Source organism: Tiliqua scincoides, chromosome 2 (genome assembly GCF_035046505.1).
Source record: "Tiliqua scincoides isolate rTilSci1 chromosome 2, rTilSci1.hap2, whole genome shotgun sequence".
Lineage (NCBI taxonomy): Eukaryota > Metazoa > Chordata > Lepidosauria > Squamata > Scincidae > Tiliqua > Tiliqua scincoides.
In genome coordinates this window covers 25,038,034-25,055,922 of record NC_089822.1, presented here as the reverse complement: position 1 = coordinate 25,055,922, position 17,889 = coordinate 25,038,034, and the positions used below count along the sequence as shown (strand labels likewise).

Genomic DNA, 17,889 nt, shown 5'->3' with positions numbered 1-17,889 from the left:
AGCCACACCTATAGGTATCACATAGCTGTTCCTCCAGAATCCTTACTGAGTGCAAACAAGAAGTTAAAATCTCTTCCCATATGAACGTAAGATCTGATGAGCTGAGGTCCAGATTCCTTCTTTTTCAGAGATTAATCTTCACCAGAACAGGGACTTTCCAATAGCAGCCCCACACTGTGAAACTCCTTCCTGAGGATTTATTCCTCACTCTATATTGTTTGTGCTATGCAGTATACTTGTTTTGTTGAATTTTTAGTTTGCTGTATAATACCAGTTCGTTTTATAGCTTCTGTTTTAAATTTCGTAAATTGTGTAATATATACATACATAAATAAGCAGTGAGCCTACTGTTAAGCAGCATGAAACAGATGGCTTTGGATGGTAATTTTGGATTAAAGGGCAGCCAATTATCAATCGCTTAAATTACTATTGCATTCTTGTGCCATTTGAATTTTTGGCTTCAGAAGCAGGGCAAGCAGGGCGGGAAACACTTTGTTCATGTTGGCTGCAACAGTGTTTCTCAAACTGTGGGCCATGAACCAATTTCAGGTGGATCCCCATTCTTTCAATATTTTATTTTTAATATATTAAACTTGATGCTTCCATGGTATGTGACTGAATTTGGGGAAATGTTACAGACCTGTACTTTTGACAAGCTACTATGTATATTCTTTTAACAACAATATAAATGGAACTAACTCCTGGGTAAGTGTGGGTAGAATTGCAACCTAGGATTGTTAAAAATTTTCCTGCTTATGTCAATTCCAGTCATGACATCACTTCAAGTGGGTCCTGACAGATTCTCATTCTAAAAAGTGGGTCCTGGTGCTAAATGTGTGAGACCCACTGGGCTACAAGGATCAGAAGTGCTGATCTCAGTGGTACATAGTAATCATGTAGGCTCAGATTCCTCACATTCTATCCATTCTTTGTCTTCTGCTGCAATGGCAAATTACAGCTCCCAGCTCCTATTTTTTCCCACGAGGGTTGACCTCTATCATCAGTGCTTTGGCTATAGCTGAAAACCGGATAGATGTGTTCTGATGTTGTTTTTGTCATTCCTTTGGAAGGAAAGTTGGTGGGGCGGGAACTGGGAAGTACTTCTGTACCTCTCCCATTTTTGGTGATACCAACTGCCTTGATTTCCTCTGTTTCCTCTTGCCAAATCTGATATGCTTCCTTTGAAGAGGCTCATTTAACTCCTCGCTGGAACCTATGAACAGGATCAGATGCTGTGAAACTCCGCTCATTTACACCTCCCCAGTTTGTAGCAAATGAGGGCTAAGTCCTGTTTTTGTACAGCCTCTCAGCCTCAACCATACATGATTCCATCTAATAGTAACTCTATAGAGCTCCCTCCCACCTCACCTAGCCTGCTCTTAAAAATGTAATTTGGAAGTGTGTCAAACGGCTTACTACAAGCAAATGATGCCCCAACCTATACAGTATGATTTTGCCTTAGCAGGGCACTAGCTACTTGTCTCTTTTTCAGTGCTCTTCAATTAGCTGGAATTTAGACTTTATATTGAGATTCTACACCTTGATTTTGCTTCTCTATGCCCACATTCTTCCTGCCATCTTATTGGGAAAGTGCCCATCGGTACCAGCCAGAATCACATTGAGTTCTCTACAGGCAACTTAGCAATTTTGAAAGAAAGCTCTTAAGCAAATCAGGTAAACCCTGCTGTTTACAATATCTTGCATTAAGATTCCCATAAAGCAATTGGTGTGCTTTAACATTCTTGTTAAGGGGCACTTACTCAAGGCTGTTCCATGTGAGAGCATCACATGTCTTGTTAAGGGGCACTTACTCAAGGCTGTTCCATGTGAGAGCATCACATGTATACACCTATTACAGGTAGCAGAGGTGTCACTAGGGTTTGTGTCACTCACTGGCATACCTGGGGGGATCAAGTGGGCAAATGCCCGCTTCTGGAGGCCTCAGAAGGCCTTCAGGGGGCAGGGAGCCTGCAGGTGGCACATGGGGGACATTTTGTGGTCCTGGCCTGAGATGGCATAGGTCAGGATCACAATTGGCATCACCCATACATTGCATCACCTGCATAATACCTGCATAATGCCCTTACCTTACAATACTAAATTGCAATATCACATGCACAACCTAAATGCAATGGCATCACTACAGATAATGGGGGTGACAATAACTTTTATATATTAAAGAACAAGTCACCAAGCAAACCAGTAACCAACAAAAAACCAGTGGCCAACTTGATGACACACAACTGAATAAGAGTTCTAGTATTAGCTTTGATAAATGAAAATGAGAGGTGACTCATACTAACACCTTATTGGTTCCCTGCTGCGACATAGCACCTCGTTAGCTCTCGCAATCAGTCCCATTGGTCAGTTTTGAGTTAGGGAAATCCACTTTTTGTTACCTAAGTTGTGTTTTCCTTTTCTGGTTATTTAGCTATAACTTTTGATAGAATACAGATATTTCAACATTGCATTCTGCATTTACCCATTTCTATCCAGCCTACAGGTGCACACATTTGATCCCTGTTGTGCATATGCAATGTTGGGCAGCAAATGGCTTAAATTACCCATTGAATGATATATAACATTATTGTATTCAAAAATACCAAGATTTTCACAATTTTGGCCAGTAGTGGTATCACACACACATCAAGTGCAGTCTGCACCCCCTAGTGCTGCAACTGACAGGTAGTATACTTTGTTAAAATCATAGGTGGCTGTGTTGGTCCATTTGAAGAAAAATCTACCATCCAAAAGTACCATAATATAATATGTTTCAATTGAACCTAATGTAACCAACAAAATACCAAACAACTCTTTGTGGTTTATGGGGCTTATTGTATTTGAAGTACTGTTCTTTCCTTGTAAAAGCCACTTTCAGCTTTTCTTGGGAACTGGAAAGGTGGGATAACAGTGCATAACAAAGGAATAAATGGGAAGGACCACTGACAGCCCAATCCTGAGCTGCCTGGCATGCGGGGCTGCAGCGGTGCCAAAAATGGCTGCTGCCACATCTAACACACTCCAGGCAGCTGCCGGCAGCCCCTCAGAAAAAGGAGCTTTTCCCCATGTAAAGCAAGTAGCCATGCAATGGGGCTACTCAATTCTATGGCAACCCAAAGGTTGGTGTGGAAGCAAGAACTTCCATGTTCGGCAGTGAGCCCAACATGGAAGCTCTGAATTCGGTGGAGCAAAGCTCCACCAGTCCCACCTCCTTCATGCCCTGCTCCCTCGCCCCCAGAGCACCTCCTCCCCGCCCTCTCTCCACCTCCCCCTGCCCCAGAATGCTGCCTCCCCCCACATCCCCACCTACCTCTCTGCTGCTTGACGGTCCACGAGACCGCTGAACAGCGGAGCTCCGGCACTAGCCCAGCACTGGGCTAGCAGCAGCGGAGCACTGGCACTAGGGCCCACAAACGTGCCTTATGGCACATTTGCAACAGTGCGTGCTAGCAGTGAGCCACTGTGCAAAGTTCGGGATTGGGCTCACAGTCGCTCAAACACACCAGGGGTACTGCGGTCTAACCACTTGAATGCACTTAATGCTCTAGTTTTAGCCCTAGTAGATGCTTCTGTATTGTACATAGAATAAAACACAGGAGATTTGGTTATTTAGTTCTACTCCATCAAGGACATTCGAAGTGGCTCACAATATCTAAAATACAGATTACAAACACAGCAGCAATGCCAATAGCAGAAAGAATAAAATAAAACAGCTGCAAATGTATAATAAAGCCACCAGCAACCCCCTCCACTTCAAGTGTTTTCTTGATCTGGTTCCTGGAATCAAGAAAGGGAGCCAGGCAAACAGCAATGAATTCCAAAGCTGAGTGGCACTACCAAGATGGTCTCCTCCTGTGCCTCCACCCAATATATTTGGGTTAGCAGTTTGGCATATACCCTGTTCTCCCTAACATCCTCCCTAACAACAAAAGATGTGGGGCTGTCAGTGTTCTCACTCATTTGCTCCCCTGGAGGTAGTTAGGAGCTGCCCATGGACAAAACTGGAAATGTTTACAACTGGTTTTCAAGTCTCAGTGCAATGATTTCTAGATTATGAAATGCACCTGCATAGCTATTAATTATACTTGCCAGAAAATTGCTTTGCTCATGCTTGGACTTGTTAACAATTAGTATTTTCAATATCATGCTGGCAACCAGGGAGATTAATTTAACTTGCTGAACAGTTGTTGCTGTTGTTTCTAAACAGCTATGGGAAAGTGTACTTTAAAGAGCCCTTAAAGATGAAGCAGCAGGAAAAGCAGGGAGCAAAATTCACCAGGAAGCTGTCTTGCACACTCCTCTGTTGAATGAATGAATGAATGGGAGTTCTGGAGTAGTCTCGTGCTCAGAATCCATTTGTTGCAATGCGGCTTGCACAAGGAGATTTCCCAACAAATTGTGCTCTTCGTGCATTTTGCTCCACACTGCTTTATGTATTCATTTATATTTCATCATAAGAGCATTGAAGAGCCTTACTAAATCAGGACAAGGGCCCACCTAGTCCAGCTTCCTGTATGATGTCTCTGGGGTCACACAAGACAACAAGGTCCTGTATCCTGTTGCCACTCCCTTGCGTCTGGTACTCGGATATAGGCTATCTCTGAAAGCTGTGGATATGCAGTCATCAAAACTTGTAGCCTATGCTTAGGATTACCAGATACAACGGAGACAAGAGTGCCTATACATTGTATAGAAGAAGAAATTTTGGCAGGTGCAGCTTTTTAAACCATTCCATGTTGAGCTGCACCTGCCAAAATTCCCTCTTCTATACAATGGTTAAAGAAAAAGTCACTCTTATCCCCCCCCCCATGTATCTGGTAATCCTATATATGAAGGCTTTCCCTTCATAACTCTGTCCAATCCTGTTTTAAAGACACCTAGGCCAGAATGCCATCACAACATCCTGTGGCAAGGCATTCCACAGAATAATTACACACTGGGTAAATAATTATTTACTTCTGTTTGTTCTATCTCTCCCACCAGTCAATTTTAGTGGATGACCCCTGGTTCTGGTGTTGTGCAAGAGAGAAAAGAACTTCCCTGTACCCACGCTATCCATCCCAAGTATAATTTTATTTATTTAAATCATGTCTCCTCTCAGGTGCCTTCTTTCTAGACTGGGGAGTCCCAAACTCTGTGACCTGCCTTTGTAAGGGAGCTGCTCTAGCCCACTAATCATTTTGGTTGCTCTCATCTGCACCTTTTCCAGTTCCACAAATGCTTTTTGAGGTGGGGTGACCAGGACACAATACTCCAGATGTGACTTTATCATTGATTTGAACAATAGCATAATAATATTGGCTGTTTAATTCTCAATCTCAGTATTGACCAGCTGGCTAATTCTCAATATTGGCCCTTTTATTCTTTTTAAATTAACCCAAGCTTGGAATTCATAAGTCTTCACAGCTGCTGCACGCTGGGTGAACACTTTCATTGAGCTGCCCACCAGCACCCCAAGATCACCATGTACGGTACGGATCCTATTCAAAGTTTTCCAGTGTTCATGACATAAGTTGAAACTTGGCACCTTAAGTGTAGGATCGTCTATATATCTACCCATTTCAGGGTGTTTGACTGCCCATTTAGCTTTCCATTGGGCACTGATGTTAAAACTGTTGAGCAGATGTTGTGCGAGTGCCAGAGAAGACTTCCTGGATTTGAGCCTGCTGATTGAAAGATGAGGAAGATCGGCATGCACTGGTAAAAGTGGGTTGTTGGTGATTTTTCGGTATTCTTTCACTAAAGCCTCTTGTCTTCGTAAGGCTGGTGGTGCTATGTGGCTCAAAATGGGGAGCCAACAGACAAGAGCTGGTCTTATACAGCCACTTATGATCCTCTTGGTTTCCTTTAATCTGGCATCAGTCTTGCTAGTATGACAGCTGTTGAGCCATACTGGAGCACAGTATTCTGCTGCTGAGTAGATCAATCCTAATGCAGATGTTCTGAGAGTGGTGACTGAAGCTCCCCATCTTGATCCTGTTAATTTCTGGAGTATGTTGTCCAACACAGCTGGTCAACACAGCTACAATTTTTTCGAAAGCCCACTTGTTCTACAAGCGGGTGTTCCTCTATTATAGGGCCAATTCTGTTTATGATTAGTTTCTCCAAAAGTTTGTAGCTTGAGCTCAGAAGGGCAATTGGGCAGTAACTGCCTACTCTGTCTTACGGTTTACCAGGTTTCAGAACTGATATTACTTTAGCTTTTTAAAATTCCGGTGGAAGATGTCCACTAGAAAGTATGTCCGAGAAGAATTTGCCAAGCCGCTTCCTTGTATGTCTCCCAGAATATATGAAAAACTCAGGATGGATGCTGTCAAAGCCAGGGGCTTTGCAACACTTCAGACTGCTGACAGTTGCGTTGATTTCGTCATTGAAAATGGGTGGAAAAATTCAGGATGCGACTGGGACGACCGTCGGGAAAACTGTAAGGGCTCTCTTGATGGTAATAGAGTGCTCTTTCCCCTTTGGGGCTTTGGAAAGGGATACAACTCAAGAGGCTACTTGATCAGGGGTTACACTGGGTATTTGTCGTATGGGTTCACTGGCACCACCCAGTTTCCTTAAAAGGCTCCAAGTTTTTCTGCTTGATTTTGCTGAATCTGCTTGATTTGCTGGATGATGATGTAAGTTGTTCCCATTTCTTGTGTCGAGCTGCATCCAGACTATGTAGCAGGTCATCAGCAATCTCTGGGTCACCGCTATGTAGGAAGGTCTGATAAAGTTCTTTAGTCTCTTCATTCCACCCTGGAATGTACTCTTGTCTAAATCCTCGGGGAATGTTTCTTTTTGCTGTGGCAATTATTGCCCTTGTGAATCTTTGATAATGTTGGTTTGTAGGTGGAATCCATTGTATGGTCCTGTCAAGATTTTTGGTGAATTTAGGCCTGTTGTCTTTGTGGAAGTTCCATTTGAGTCTGGGAGTAGAGCGGATTAAAGAAATCTGAATTCCAGTTTCAAGCAAAACAAGACGATGCTGGCTGTGTGGGAATTTGTCTAGTGCTTTCCTGGTTACAAGAACTGGCTGCAAATTTAGGTCTTCTGAGGCAAAACATAGATCTGGGTTAATTTCACATTTTCAAACTGCAGATTGAAACATGCCCTTGTCTTTGGCATCAAAAATCGGTTGGACTTTGTTTGCAGCAACCCAGTTGAGTAACAATTCCCCACTATTGTCCGAAGAGCGATATTTCCAGTTGACGTGATGACTGTTAAAATCGCCTGCGCAAATCGTAGGGTGTGGTTTGACGTCCAGAACGTGCTGTGGCCAGCGTATCTGAGGTGGCTTATAGATGTTCACTATTGTGAGATCACCTCGTTTAGAAACGACTTCGTGTATATTTTTGCCCTATATGCATTACTTTACACTTACATTGAAATGCATCTGCCATTTTGCTGCCCATTTCCCCTGTTTGAAGAGATCCTTTTGGAACTCTTTAGAATCCCTTCTAGACTTCACCACCCGAAAAATTTTCATCCACAAACTTGGCCACTTTGCTGCTTATCCAGCTCGTTTATGAACAAGTTGAAAAGCACTCAGGACCTATCCTGTGGGCACACTGCTTTTCATCTCACTCCATTGTGTAAATTACCTATTGGCATCCACTGTGTTTCCTGTTCTTCAACCAGTTCCTAATCCATAAAAGGACCTGCCCTCTTATTCCCTGACTATGGAGCTTTCTCGGGAGTCTTTGGTCAGGGACTGTATCAAATGTCTTTTGAAAGTCTATATATACAATATCAACAGGTTCACTCACATGCCTTCTGATCTTTTCGCACAATTCTAAAAGATTAGTTATGCAAGGCTTACCCTTATAGAAGGGTAAGCTTAGATTTGCCATGATCATTTTTTTTTTAAATGAGAAACTGCCTACATCCATATAATCTGGTTTGTCCCATCAGGTCATCGGAGAAGGCCCTCTTATGAGTGGCACCTCCCAGGGAGGTGCATGGGGTACTCAGGGAGGATGCAAGAAATTGGGCCTTCTCAGTAGTAACACCAATGTTCTAGAGCTCCCTCCCCCTTGATGTACAAACTGCTCCCTCCCTGGAAACCTTCCGGAGGGGCGGGCTTAAATCTCTTTCTAGACAAGCCTTCTAAGTTCTCGGCCTATTTAACATCTGGTTTTTACAGGCTTGGGGTTTTTATAAAATTGCTTCTGATGCTCTTTTTATAGTATTTGGGTTCAATCCAGAGCAGTGTGCGCTGGCTCACCACCAGCACGCACTGTCACAAACATGCCATAAGGCACATTTGCAGGCATTACTGCCAGCTGAGCACCAAGTTGGCCCAGTGTGAGCCTGTGATGGGACAGTGTCCATTGGAGGTTGATGATCCGCTGCCAGCACTCCGTGCAAAGTGCCTGGTGGTGGAGAGGTAAGTAGGGGTAGGGGGGAGACAGGAAAGAGGCATTGTGGGGTGGGCAAAGTGTAGCGGAAGGTATAGCGAGAAGGGAGGGGGGCAGGACTGGTGAAGCTCAGCTCCACTGGACCCAGAGCCCCATGGCAGGCCGCACAACCCAACACGAGGCTTCTCGATTCTGCACTGGCTAAAAAACTGCCACAGAGTCGGGTAGCTCCTTTGTGGAACTACTTCCCTTACTTGGGAGAAGGAGACAAAAATTCCCTTCTCCCAAGGAGCTGACGGTGGCTGTCTGGTGCGCACAGGATACTGCGGTAGCCATTTTTGGTCCTGAATCGGGCAGCTCAGGATTGGGCTGTTAATGTCTTATTGCTGTTTTTAAGACGCTCTTACTTGTGAAGGGTTTTAGTGTTTTAATTTGTGTTTTTAACACAAATGTTATGGTTTTCTATTTCTGACATTGCTGTAAGCCACCTTGGATCCCTTCAGGGAGAAAGGCAGAGTAGAAACACAGTAAATAAATAAATATTTAGTATGAGATCATATATTTGAATGAGAAACCATTTAACATATTTTTCCTACACCTGGACATAACGTGGAAATGCTACCAGCTGAGATCAGAGTCAGACAATCCTAAACTGATGGATGTGTTCGAAAAGTAAACATGCACAAGGAGCCCTCAAGGAATCCTAAGCGGAAGGAAGTGGCAAGGAAACAACTCTCTTCTATTCATTCTTCATCTTTCCTCCATAACAAATTGATTGTTGGAGGAGGATTGGGTTCAGAAAAGTGGCATATACAGAGGGTGGGTGAGGGGTCCCCAGCCTCGGTGCCAGGCTGCAAGGGAGTGCCTGAGAGACCACCCCAAGATGCTGGCAGCAGCGGAGGTGACCCTGACTGCACTGAAAATAATTTTGTCATGTGGGGATGCCAAAAATTTATGGCCCCAGGTGCCAAATGACACTGATATGCCACTGTTCAGAATGAATATCCTCTGAGCCCAACCCCTCCACGCAACTCCCATGATTGCTTCTGGAATGAAGAGAAGACATAACCCTTGATCCCTGAAGTGACCAATGGGGTGGGCACTGTCTTGGAGCTAAATCCTTCCTTCCACCATACAGTTAATGCTACTGGAAGGGAACTAAGCATCAAGCCAACAGGTGCACTGTCACTAAGCCTATTTCATTCTGAAGTCACTAGGCAGAGACGAAGGCATTTTTGCCCGGCCCACAGGTGTACACATTTGGTCCCTGTCGCATATATGCAACGTTGGGCAGAAAATGGCCTAAGGGTCGTGTTGTGCTTGCTGAGCTGGAAGTGAGTTCAAGCCACATAGTACTGCCCACTTTTACCGGCCTGTGCTCCTGTGCTTTTCACAACACCTTGATCATTTCACAGCTAAAAAATAAAGAACACAAACCCCCCCCTTATTTTCCCCAATTACAGAAGGAGCCATGTGGTATCTCCTGTGCCTGCACTCAGATGTTAATGCATACATTTAAAAAAAAAGTTGGAAAATGTTTCAAAATACAGCATCACATATAACTACCAGAACAAGACAGACAAAGAGAAGGAGAAAAACAGGCCGGTTCAGAGCTATAGCCACAGATGAACATACAGATATGGTGTTCAGTCACTAACTCCTACATTGTCCTTTCCTATTTCCCTTTACCAGAAGGCTGAAGACAATCAAAACAGTAACTTTAATGGGTGTCGGGTGAGCCTACATTCCAAAGCAGGGCAGGGCAGAGGAAGAGCGGAACCTGGCACAGGGACACTCCCAATGGCAGGAGATACTGTTGCATGAATCATATTGGTTACTAAATAACAGTTTGGAACTGTTCTGTGGACCGGAATCACAAGTGTCATCGCCCCCTGTTTTCCTGGGTGAGCAGCAATTGACCCTGACCCAATAAGGAAGATGGCACCTGTTATACTAATTGCCCATGACTTAATTATAATTTTTTTAAAACATTCATATCATATCTCTTCACCAAGGCAGCTCACAGCTAAGATGAAAAACAACTATGAAATGCTTCAACTGGAATTTGTGGTTTAAGTTGCTTGTATATTACACATGAGCGCAGGGTGACCAGATGTTCTCTTTTTCCAGGACATGTCCTCTTTTTTCGCCTTGTTTCCTGGAAAAGAACTTAAATGTCCTCCTTTTCCCTGTGGGCAGGCCCCTGTAGGCAGCACATACCCTTCTTGTAATTAATAAATTGTATATAATAAATAGTATGTATTATAGTTTTAAATTTAATAATATGTAATATAGTGTTTAAATTAACCACATGAAATAATATGCGAGTGTTTTTAGCTTTTGTCATGTTCTACATTTTTCTTGGATGTCCAACATTTTGGGGTGCCTTGTCCTCTTTTGTGGTTCCGACATCTGGTCACCCTGCAGAGTGTGGGCAAAACCTAGAGCATTCTGATCAATGCAAATTTGAATATCTTTCTGGACCAAAGTACTGGTACAATTGAAAGCCATACTTGTGAGAGCAGGGTTGGCCCATCAACAAAGTCAACTGAAACGGTCATCCCATGCATCAGATCAGTAGGGGCATCCATCTCTGTCTGCCTACTTCCCTCCACTACTTCTCTCTCTCCTTCCACTCCCTGGATTGGAAAAGGAAGAGGGAGGTCAGAGAGGAAGTGGAAATGCAGGAGTGGGGAGAGTGCTGAGCTGGAACATTGGAGAACCAGGGAAGCAGAGGCTGGCACATTATCAGATAAGGAGAGCCAACATTTGGCATGCCACGTCAGAAGGTCTTGGGCAGGTGCCCAGTGTGACAGCCAAAGAATATTTCATACACCAAAAGGACGAGCTCTGCCATCTATATGGGGAGCCATTCATAACGAGACAATTGATTTCCTTGTTATGCTATTCAGTTTTGTGTCTCTTGCCAAATTGGCTCTTGTGAGAATATTGTTGAGTGAAGCTGTCTGTTGTGTTCCTTGGCTCCCATTCCAAATCTGAAACTCATTCAAAACATTTTTATAAAGCTACTAGGTATGTCTCAGTTTTCCAGTCAATGAAAGGTGTGGCTTTCTTTATTGAAATACACAACCTGAGAGACATCTGGTTGGACGTCAAGTGCCAGCAGCTGTGGGAGAGTTACAGAAAGATGCTGCTGCCCTGAAGCTAATTGATACCTTATTTGAAGCATAAAACTGGTGTGTTCTTTAGAAAACACAATCGCTTTTAGAGCATTAAGGCTGCTGGATCCATGGATATGATCTGTGAGAGAAGCAGCCAGGCTGTAGCTCTCTCACCTTTCATTTTAGGCTCCTAGGATGTTTTCCATTCTCTAACCTGTTTTGGAGACTAGTAGTTTATCTGTTTATATTCAAATCTAATTTAAATAAATACCAGTCAGTATGGAGGAGAATAATAGTCTTCCCATCTTGCTTATGACATCTGATTTAAATATTTCAAAACTACTTTTTTTCTTTCTTAATTTTATTTTTTGCTGTGATCTAGAACCAAACCCTATCCTTCAATCTTGTGTCATAAATGATGTTATCTGTCTACTACAAATCTGGGTTACGTGTTATATTGTTTGGTATCGTTTATTTCAAACAACGTAACACTGCTGATTCATTTTGGCTGTGAATAGATTTTGGGTGTCATACTCCAAGTCAACAGATCTGGAGGTCTTGAGCCAGCCAAGACATCATCCCACTGTATTTTCATTCCAGTACTGTTTCTGCTACCTGTTGCCCAAGAAGGCTCTGTACACCAATTTCCTGGGGAAAGCGGCTGCATGAAGATCAGGCATGAAGAGGCTACAGCGTGGAATGGTAAGGCTTTGCCACCACTGCACTGTGCCTCATTGGATTTTCCCAGTACATCAGATCCAGCTGCATTTTGGAGGATCCTTTTCAAGAAATGAACACACACATGTTGTATGGACCAGTGTGCAACAAAAGCCAAATGGATCATTTCCTTTCTGCAAAGCATCACTGGGAAGCAGTAGGGCCCAAGACCTCCAGATGCCTGAGGCGACAGGCCATATGCTGCCCTCTGTACCCAATGATGTGCCAGCCTCTGCTCTTCCCACTTTCCAGTGTTCCAGCTCAGCGCCCTTCTCGCCTCCACATTTTGTCTTTTTCTCCCTCTTCCTTTTTTCAGTCCAAGGAGAGGAAGGGAAAGGAGGAACAGTAGAGGCAAGTAGACAGACAGAGATTTGGTGATCTGCCACCAATCTTTGGCCTTAAGTGATCACTTCAGTTGAGCTTGTAGATGGGCCAGCCCAAAGCAATGCTTAATTCTCCAAGCCCACCACTCAGTGTGTATAATTAGTAAGTGATTTGCATAATCTTCCAATTAGGGTGCTCAGATCTGTTGACTAGGCTTTTATTCACAGCCAAAATGAATCAGCAGGTTGAAATAAATGATACCAAACAATCCAAATTGTGGTAGACTGATAACATCATTTATGACACAAGATTGAAGGATAGGGTTTGGTTTTTGATTACAGCAAAAAATAAAATGGAGAAGAAGAAAGATTAGTTTTGAAATATTTAAATAAGATGTCATAAACAAGATGGGAAGACTTACCCACATTGGTTGGCCTTTATTTAAATTAGATTTGGATACATACAGATAAACTATTAGTCTCCAAAACAGGTTGGAGAGCAGAAAATATCTCAGGAGCCTAAAGTGAAAGGTGGGAGAGCTACAGCCTGGCTGCTTCTCTCACAGATCATATCCATGGATCCAGCAATCTTAATGCTCTAAACCAGGGGTGTCCAAACCCCAGCCCGGGGGCCACTTGCAGTCCTCAAGGCCTCTCAATGCAGCCCTCAGGGAGCCACAGTCTCCAATGAGCCTCTGGCCCTCCGGAGACTTGCTGGAGAATGCACTGGCCCAACGCAACTGCTCTCAGCATGAGGGTGACTGTTTGACCTCTCATGTGAGCTGTCGGATGAGGCCTCCCTCCACTGCTTGCTGTTTCACATCTGTGATGCAGTAGTGGCAGCAAAGGAAAGGCCAGCCTTGCTTTTTGCAAAGTCTTTTAAAGGCCTTGAGCTATTGCAAGACCTTCATTCATTCATATAAGTTCATCTTTAATATATTCATTTATGTAAACTTATGTAGATTTATTCAAATTTTAAATGTAAATTAATTCTTTTTTTTTTTTTGCCCAGCCCCCTGACAGTGTCAGAGAGACGATGTGGCCCTCCTGCCAAAAACTTTGGACACCCCTGCTCTAAACTACTGTTTCTCAAACTGTCGGTCAGGACCCACTAGGTGGGTCACGAGCCAATTCCAGGTGGGTCCCCATTCATTTCAATATTTTATTTTTAGTATATTAGACTTGATGCCACCATGCTATGTGACTGCATTTGGGGAGATCTGTACTTTTCACAGGCTACAATGTATATGCTTTTAACAATGATAGTCAATGGGGTTTACCCCTGTGTAAGTGTGGATAGGATTGCAGCCTAGGATTGTTAAAATTTTCCTGCTTGATGACATCACTTCTGGTGTGTCCTGACAGATTGTCATTCTAAAAAGTTGAACCTGGGCTAAAAATTTGACAACCACTGCTCTAAACACGTACAATTGTGTTTTCTAAAGACCACACCAGTTTTATGCTTCAGATAAGGTATCAATTACCTTTAGGGCAGCAGCATCTTTCTGAACTCTCCCACAGCTGCTGGCACCTGAAGTCCAACCAGATGTCTCTCAGGTTGTGTATTTCAATAAAGAAAGCCACACCTTTCATTGACTGGAAAACTCAGACATACCTAGTAGCTTCATAAAACTGTTTTGAATGAGTTTCAGATTAGGAATGGGAGTCAAGAAACACAACAGATAGCTTAACAATATTCCCACAAGAGCCAATTTGGCATGTCTTACCAAACTTCCAGGGGCAGATTTCCAGCCAATCGGATGCAGGGTGGGAGGGCCATCCAGCAAACACTCTGCTCACCATGCTGTCCTTGTGATGCTTCAGCAGAGAAGATTCCATTCTGGAGCATCAGCTACAGAGCAAGGTGCCAGCTGTGGCTCTGACGCTCGGCCCAGTGCCCCAGTGTGGGGGCCCTTTAGGCACAAGGCCTGATTTGGCAAAATTGATCAAATTGCCCTAAGGGCAGCCCTGACTTCAAGGCAGTTTTGTTGACTCTTAGAAAGCTATAGAAAAACTTAACAAAAATAGTCCGCCTAATCCTATGTATTTCTACTCAGAAGTAAATCCCACTGTTCAGTTGAGCTTACTTGGTAGTAAGTATGGTATGTTTAGGATTGCACTGCAGATTACGTGTCAACTCATTGCATAAGGTGCATTCTTTTGCAACCTGCTCTTCTTTGGATGAACAGAAAAGCTTTACTATATTTTTTGCTGTGTGCCATTTGATGCAAACACTTTCAGGTGTTTTTTTTTTTTTTTTTGGATGCAAACACTTTTTGATGCCAACACCATTTCATAGATGAAAATAGAAACATGCTTGCCACACTATGATTTGTATACCAAATCCCACTTTGGAAGCCCAACTCCCTCCATTGTTGTATATTGTTGAAGGCCTGCCTGGCTATTCAGCTATACTGCTATAATCTGTCTGCCTCTGATTTGAATGTTCAAGGCAATTATTCTTTCTGTTAGAGAGAGAAATGCACAGTAATTGTCCTATAAGCAGTTCAGTATATATCAAAGCAGCTACTATGTATGAAATAACAGGATGTGCATTTCAAGGTGCCTGCCTGTGTACATGCCTATAGATACACTGGCCAAGATGCAGTCATTCTCCACTCGGGCTGCCATCTTGTGCATCCTTGTATTGTCACCTGCTTCTGAACAGAAGACTTGGGTTGGGAGATGAGCCTTGAAAACACCACCTTCAGCAACAAAGACAACAATGTTTTAACAAGGCATCCTCAAATGGCAAGAACAGGAACAAAAGAGGGATCGTGATTTTCCAAAGACAGGAACTAGCAAACATGGATAATATGCTCTAATACGATTGTGAATGGAAAAACAAACAAATCCAACCACACTATAGTTGCAATCCCATGTGCTTACCTGGGAGTAAGTCCCGCTGAACATATTGGTACTTAATTCTGAGTAAACATAAAGGATGGGGCTGGATGGCTACAATCCTACACACACTTATGGGAGAATATGTCCCATTGAACACAATGGGTCTTATCTCATATAGGATTGTATGTAAGTTGCTAAACTTTATGCAAACTTTCTCTACTCAACTCCTAGAATACAAATATTTGTTCTTCCTCATACACAATACTTTTGGGTCGGGGGGCTTAGAATGAGGGGCTATGGGAAAGAAGAGTTTGTGATTAGGATCATGGCAGTATTAAGATCTGTGGTTAGGAGGGTACGTGAAAGTTAGTACTTCATAGTAAGTATGGTATGTTTAGGATCAACGTACAACTGAAATACTGGACTAACATGGAAGTTCACAATAAAGCATGTGATATTTCTGTTTAAAATTACTTTGGTGTAGAAGCCAATTAAACTCCAGAAGGTGTAAAGACAGAATACAAATTAGTACAAACAATCCTCTTGTGTTCCCTTAGCTAAGGCAATTTTTGAGAGCCAAAGTAGAGTTCAGGTGAGTAAGAAGGCAAGTTTTAATTGGTCATAGCATAGACGTTACATAGATTTGTAATAACAAGACTTACTGACAATTACCAGATTCTTTGGAAGCCTTTCTCCACCCCCAACTCCTCCACCTCCCCAATGAACAGTAAAAACAGGATTTCCTGCTCTCTGGTGTATTTTTTTCCTCCGCCTGGGCAGAAATAGGGTTGCCAACTCTGACTGAAGTTATTCTGAACTTATTCTCCAACATGATGTCATATTGGAAATTTCTGGAGACCTTGTGAATCTAATTGCTTTCAGCACTCACCTGGAGATTGATGCTAATTCCTAGAGGGTCTAAGACAGTGGTTCCCAAATCTTCTCAGGTCACCACCGCCTTGCTTCCATAAACTCACCCTAGTGCCTCCTACCGATTCTATGGTTGGCAACCTTCAGTCTCGAAAGACTATGGTATAAGCCTACAGCACCCGGTATTCCCAGGTAGTCTCCCATCCAAGTACTAACCAGGCCTGACCCTGCTTAGCTTCCAAGATCAGATGAGATCAGGCATGTGCAGGTATTTAGAACAGCTGTGCGCACAACTCACTAAGGGCCCAATCCTACTCAGTGCATGCTGGCTCACAGCTAGTGCACACTGTCGCACACGTGCCATAAGTGCTGGCTGGCACTGGGCTAGCGCTGGTGGATCACCAGAGCTTCACCACTTGGTGGTCGCGCAGACCGCTGAGAAGCAGAGAGGTAGCTGGGGGTGTGGGGGGAGGCAGGGAGGAGGCATTCTGGGGCGGGGGAAGGTGAAGGGAGGGTGAGGAGAGGGCAGGGAGGAGGCATGCCAAGGGGAGAAAGTGGGGCGGGACTGGTGGAGCTTTGCTGGTTGCCTGACATGGAGGCTCTTCATTCTACACTGACCTTCAGGTCGCTGAAGAATCAAGTAGCCCCATAGTGGGGCTATTTGGTTTACCCGGGGGGGAGGGGGCAAAAGTCCCCTTCTCCTGAGAAGGAGGAGGTGGCTACCTGGAGCATGCTGAATGCAGCGGCAGCCATTTTCGGCACCATTGCAGCCCCACGTGCCGGGCAGCTCAGGATGGGGCTGCCCGGAAGGTAATAACAATAAAATGTAAAACAGTAACAATTAATTGAACATTTATTCTAAATCCAAATAAAACTTCTGAGTTTTCAACAAAGTTGATGAACTTGATCCAACTATAGCAGCTTTTGTGATAGTGTGATAGTCAGCTAGCAAGTCGACTATCTTGGATATTACATTTAGTTCCAAGGGCCGTTGTCTGCTTTACCTGTCAAATAGCTGCGGTGTAATGTCTTACAGTGCTGGAAAGCATTTTTTATGCTTTGTGTCACCTCAAAGCAGCAACTAGTTTGTAGGTAGATTGTGCTTGCCAATAGACTTGATCATGCCGATTGTCAGCAGCTGTGAAGTCCAGTGGAGTGAATTCTACACACTCACAGGCTCTTTAAGTTCTCTCTTTGGTTCTTTACACAGATGCCACAGTTCTAGACCTTCTCCTCAATCTGGGTATTCAAATGCTACCAAATTGCCAATGATTTGCAGTGTACAATTCCAAGATTTCCTTTGTGAATTATTTTCATCATCTCTAGATGCATCTCCTTTGGAATCACTGTTGTCTCACCACTGAACTCCACACCAATTTTTATAGATGTGTCTATTTTTTCACTCCGAAAGTCTGTGATTTGCTCAGAAGCTTGCTGTTTGTGCATGAGCCATCCGGTCCTTAGCGCTTCTCACAGGGTAATTACCCATCAAAAGCTGACTTCTTTGCACAGCCACAAGCATGCCAGTGGGTGCAGAGGAGTGTTGTGGAAACATGTTTCCATCTTTCAGGTCGTCCTCTTTAGCACCTTGTCCCGCTATCAGATGGTGAGGCAGGAGATCTGCAGTTAGCCTTTCCCATGATTGCATCTGACTTGTAGGTTGAA

The 17,889-nt window shown here is 43.6% G+C and overlaps 1 pseudogene; it reads right to left on the bottom strand.

The window, feature by feature from the left end:
* Nucleotides 1–16,391: 16,391 nt before the first annotated feature.
* Nucleotides 16,392–16,513, bottom strand: LOC136642851 (5S ribosomal RNA; annotated as a pseudogene).
* Between the last annotated feature and the right edge of the window lie 1,376 nt (nucleotides 16,514–17,889).